Source organism: Marmota marmota, unplaced genomic scaffold (genome assembly GCF_001458135.2).
Source record: "Marmota marmota marmota unplaced genomic scaffold, marMar, whole genome shotgun sequence".
NCBI classification, from domain to species: Eukaryota; Metazoa; Chordata; class Mammalia; order Rodentia; family Sciuridae; genus Marmota; species Marmota marmota.
In genome coordinates this window covers 12,982,230-12,988,229 of record NW_025999999.1, presented here as the reverse complement: position 1 = coordinate 12,988,229, position 6,000 = coordinate 12,982,230, and positions in this window count along the sequence as shown.

The following is a 6,000-nucleotide window of genomic DNA, read 5'->3' as shown; positions in this document are numbered from 1 at the left end:
CCCTATAAACTTACAAATGTGAAGACCCATGGGGGGCGACAAAAAAGATGACCTGGGTGGGGTATATTTCTCTGCTCTGTGGGCCAAAGGACTCTCCAGAGGATATGGAGGATATCTAGTAGTTCTTAGATGCTTAACAACCTTTTCTCAGAGTAGTTTACGTAGAGAGTAAATTGAAAATACTTCCCTTGTGCAGCCAAAAAAAAAAAAAAAAAATCACTGAGCACAGAAACAACAATGCAGAAAATCCCTTTAAGTTTATAGCAGGTTAATATGTGAACAAAGGGAACCTGGGCACTTCCTTATGAACTACTTTCAACAGCTAGAATCTTGTTGGTGACTGGAGGAGGGTCCTTGGGAGGAGTGAACAAGGGAAAGTACGGTGTGTCTCACCTGGAGGTATATGTCACTGAGGCTTTCACTCAGTGCCTTTTGATCAACCAGTCCCCACAGGATCCCCAATTAAGGGTGTCAGGAGAGGAGATCATAGAAGAAAACTCTAAGATTCACCAGGGAGTGGCCATGGCCAGAATCTCCCAGTTGTTTTAATCCTTTGTCCCTTTCCATGCATCCAAAGGAAAACTGGGATTAGGGTCACTGTTCACTGATGCCAGCCATGCTCTGAGCCTGGATAGGACAGTAAGAAATGGCTCTGGTAGGACCCAACATGCCTGGCCTGCAGGTCATGTGATTAGGAGCTACTGCTGATACTGCCAGTCATTGGTGACAAGTCCTGCTCCCTCCCTTGAAGTATAACATTAGAGAAGCACTCTGAGGCAAGCATATAAAGCAGGCTTTATTTAAAAAGGGGTAACATAGACTTCTCCCAAGAGGGAGAAGGGGGCCATAGCTGGTATCCTGGTATCCCAAGAAGTGAGAGTATTCTGCCTTTTTGACATATATTAGGTTTCCTCTGCGCTTCTGCTCTCTTCCCCTTATCTCTTTTCTTCCTGCATACGGGATTAGGCCCAGGAGATGCTCAGGAGGGATGGCCAAAAGGTGAGAAGTAGATGGACAGAGAGACAGGCCAAATGGAGCAGCCCAAGACACATTATATAACAATTTTTATAACTCCCTGTAGGAAGGGACCATTCATGGGACAGGTTACCTTAGCAACAGGTTGGAGCAGGGCAAATTATCTTGCTAAGGTTGGAGGGAAGGCTGGGAATGCATTAGCATTTCAATTCCTCAAGGGATTGAGGACCTGACTGGATTCACCTAACTATCCTGATTGCCTGTCTAATTCTGGCTTCACTGAGACCATGAATCCTGTCACCCAAGACTTGTAGAATTGCAGCTTGCACTAACTGCATTAATTAGCCAACAATTGCCCATGATTGTCCTCCAGAAAAAAGAAAAAGACAGAAAGTCACAGCTCAGAAAGATGTGGGATGTGCTGGAGCTTACCTCAGGGGCAATCCTGGCAGAACCCAATCTGAAACCAGCCTTGAAAGTCAGGGTTGGGTCCCCTCTTTCCCCAGTGTTGAAGATTAAACACCCGAGAAATACTGATGCAAGAAAAAAAGTTTTATTTAAGGGAAAAAAAACCAGAGATACAGACAGAGATAGAGAGAGAGAGAGAGAGAGAGAGAGAGAGAGAGAGACTGACTTTTCCAGAGAGAAGGGGGTGGGGGTCCAGAGCTGGTGCCCAAGGTAGTAGGTATCTTGCCTCTTTTATAGATTTCAGGTTTCCTTTCTTCTCATGCCCTCCCCTATCCTACCTACTTGAATAAAAGGTGGAGTGATCAAAAGGTGGGAAAGGACCTGCCTAGGGGGTATCCCTCCTTATTTTCCAAACCAGCCCTAAATGACAGGAAGAACGCTGCCTAGGGGGGTACTCATTAACAACTTCTTGCCTAGAAGAGAAGAACAATTCTCTGGAGACAGAGGTAAACTTGGCAAAAGGTTATGAGGAGGGGGAAGTGTTCTGGAGGTATTACCATTTTATTTCATTTTGAATTAAGCCCCATCTTCCTGACCCAGTCATTCATTATTTATGCTGACTATCTGTCCTTTGCCCCCAGTCTCAACATGATTATCAGGAAACAGAGACAGAGACAAGGGATTAGCTCAGATATACAGGAAAGGCATGTCCTCAATGACCTACCTCTACCAGCCATGCCCTAACCTGCCTTCAGTTACCTCTCAGTTAATCCCTATCAGGGGATTAATTCACCAATTTAGTTAAGACTCTTATAATGTAAGGGTCTGGCGAACATCGGAGGAAGAGACCACCAAGAGACCAGCTCATGCAACAGCAAAAGGGGATTTATTGAGGATCCAATCCAGCTCGCTGGGGCTCCAGGCTCACTCAACAAGAGAGAGCGGCCCAGAGCCCGAAGCAGGGGTTGAGCAGTGCTTAAGTACACTTTTTGGGGAGGGCGGGGGCTTTGCATACATCAGAACAAATCATCATGAGGAGCGGGAAAATCAAACAACAACTCTCAAACTTGATTAGCACATTCATTGGCAGGAACAGGTTGGGCAGGGGTGATAGGTCAGTTCTAAAGCGGGGTACACATTCAAACTGATTGGTTTAGGCCCTGAGATGCCTATGTGCCAAGCTGCACAGGGTCCTAGGTTATTAAACAACTAGATGGTCAGGGGAATATTTACTGGGCAGTCCCGGGAATTGTCCTAACAGCTACAGGAATTTCAGGTTTTGGGTGTAGCATAGGAACTTAACAATACCTGGTCCTTTACATTTTAACTCAGGCTTTCCAGCTTAGAAACTTTACAATACCCGGTCTTTTACACTTTAACTTCAATTTCTTTTACTCTTATAATAACCCAATCATTTTACCTCTGAAAGTTCTATTGTCTCACAATCAGTTTTGGGGGACACCTAATATCTAAACCATTACAATCAGATAAGATTAAGAACTAGCATAAGAACTTACTCAGGTCAGAGCAAAGGAACTTATTCTAGGCCAAGATCTGGAGGGATAGCAGTTTGAGAGTGTCAGCTTGAGATGTGAGCTTGGCATGGGATGTGTGTGGTCATTGTGGGCAAGAGAAACCACACTCCACTAAAGCTCTATGGGACAGGAAATCTAAGGTTCATCACTGGGGCAATTTTGTAGGGCAAGGTTCATGACAAGGTGACAGGTCTGGGTGCCACAGCATCCAGTCTCAGGTGCTCCTCCTTTTATGAGCCTCAAGTGAGATGGTTGCTGAATTCAGTAATCCGGTGTGTTCAATAAGTTCATAGACCTGGTTTCTCCAATATGAGTTTGATATATCCATGCATCCATGTGCTTCTGATTAATCCCATAAGTCCAAAGGTGGTCATTTTTTATTAGCATGATAAATTTATTTATCAGTTTGTGTCTTACGGTTGTGCTAAGTGGATGGTGGCTGTTTACTTGTACAAATAATAGGTAGAGTCAACCTAACTCAGCACTTGAACTCAAAATGGAGTAGTTTATGGCAAACTACTGCCTTACCAAATGGAGTAACAGGTTTACACATTGCCCCAAAACTACTCTTTTATACATCATGAAGTAACCCACAGCAGGCACAGAATACTCTCCACCGTCACAGACAGGAAAGCATATTTGTGATAAAATACATATATCCAGAATATAGACAAAAACTCTTATAACCCATCAATAAAACATACAACTTGATAAAATTATAGATTTGAGTCACTTTTCAACATAAAGATATACAACTTGATAAAATTATAGATTTGAGTCACTTTTCAACATAACTCCAAAAATTTGTTTTCATAAACAGATCAAATACATTTAAATTCCCAAATATTGGTCTGCTTTACAATGCATCTAATTTTTTTGTAGGATTTCAAATATTCGGTATGTATTCTTATTAAAGTGCATTTATTCATATGGGAATTTGAAAACATTTTAATATATGTGATGAGCTTAAGTTTTCCAGACCCCAATCACAGATGCATTATCAGAAGAATTTATGAAAGGATGAGGCATTTCAATAGCAAAGGGCTTCTTCCACCGCCCCAGTGAAGAGTCAGGGGTTGCTTTTCATCACATACCATTAAACTCTGTGGGGAGAAGGGAGAAGAGGAAGACGCATGCTAATTTTCACAAAGCACATCTGAAGATAAAAGATCTGCTTAGAGCAAATGTCAACTGCCTGATATTCACATCCTCCGCAAATCCTTACTTCCAATAACTTCCTTCTGAATGACTAAGAAGTTGCTGCTGAAGAGGGAGAGGAATTATTTGCTGGTTATAAGAGGTACAAGTGAAATACTAGACTGATGGATTTCAATTATGCTAAGGACAAATTGACTTTCTCCTAAGTACTATGCTGACCCAGATGATAGCAATACTTCTTGGGGGAGCACAACTCCCTTGTTCCCCCTAGGAAGACCTGGTATCTCTGATTCATAGGCCATCTAGGAAAACATTATTTTCCATCAAAAAAGATAACAGGAAAATAATATACAAGGAAGAGGAAGGTAGTGAGTCTAGGTTAGGCCTAAAGAGGGAAAGGATTAAGAGATTGAGATTAAAGATAATACCTAACTCTTTCTTTGCACTTGCCATGTGCCAAGTACTTTACATATATTAGCATATATAGCAAATACTTTACATATATTAACTATTTTGTCCTTGCAGCTGCCCATGTGTTAGACATCTCACTGAGGTCTGTGCTTCACATGTGAAAGTAACTAAGTCACAGAGAGATTAGGTTATTTGCCTCAGTCTTCACAGATGGATGGTAAGAGGCAGAACCAGGTTTGCAGTATAGGGATGTTTAACTAAGCCTCTTGTGTTTTCATCAATTATGTAGTGCATTGAAAGTGATTCATTACTAACCATAGTTTAAAAAAAAAAAATCAATCCATCATGCCATTGATTTGCATTTGAATCAATGTTGTCTCAGAAATTCTCTTGCTGAATTGCATCTCAAATTGGTATCAGCTTATTATATATACATTAAAGAGGAAAGAAGCATTGAACTAAATCATACTGGCTATTCAGATCTCCAAATAGACATTAATTAATCTAGAGTAGATCTCAGACTTCACTGGTCACAAGATTCACTTGGGGTGCTTATCAAAATGTGAGTCACACAGGCCAGATGTCACAGATTCTGATATATTAGGTTGTCTTTGAAACCCTAGAATGATCTTAAATCTACCCTACCCCAGCCCTAACCCCAAAACCCTCTGCCTGTAAAACACTCTTCTAAATTTTTGGCTATTGCAAGATGATGACATCTTGACCAAAATCTCTCAAAGTCAGTGTTAGTTGCTTCATAATTTATACCCAAAGAACTCCCCTATTAGCTCCCCCAAGCACTGACTACCTACTATGCAGTTGCCTGTTGGAATCTCTCACTCTGTGTTCTGAAGAACTCTTACTACCAGGTATCTAAAACCTTCAACAGCGTTTTGGAGCCCAGAGTAGATTATGAATTAATAAACGATTATGAATGAATAAATTTAAAAAGGATTATTTCAGATCATGCCAAACATTTTCAGATGGCTGAATTCAGTATGCAAAACTGCTGTATCTAATTAAATGTGTACAGTAAAGTACTTGAAAAACAGGATATTAAACAAATTGAAGGTTATAGAATAGCAGTTTACTATACACAACAAGAGGCATTTTAAAAGTAAATGGCAGTGATGGCTGTCTGTGCTGGGGCCTTTGTCTTATCATTGTCACCAGCATGAGACTCAAATTGTGTTCTGAATCTGTTGGACACCAGTCACAGTGCCTTGCTGAGATATCACCATGAAGATGGGCACATCTGTAATGGGAAAGCTTTGTGTCAGTGACCTATTAATACTGTAGTGTTGCTACTTAATTTACTTCCTCAAAACTTGGTTTCTTGACAGTTATTATCTATTTCCAGTCAGTGTTCTGTGCTTCAGCAATTTGGGTTGGCTCCTATGAGTGGTTCCTAGCTTTTCCTCCTTTCCCTCCTCCTTCTGGTGAGCTGGCCACCATCTGGAGGATGCTGGTTGAGAATAGTCTTACTCACTGCTCTGGAAGATGATTGGTTACT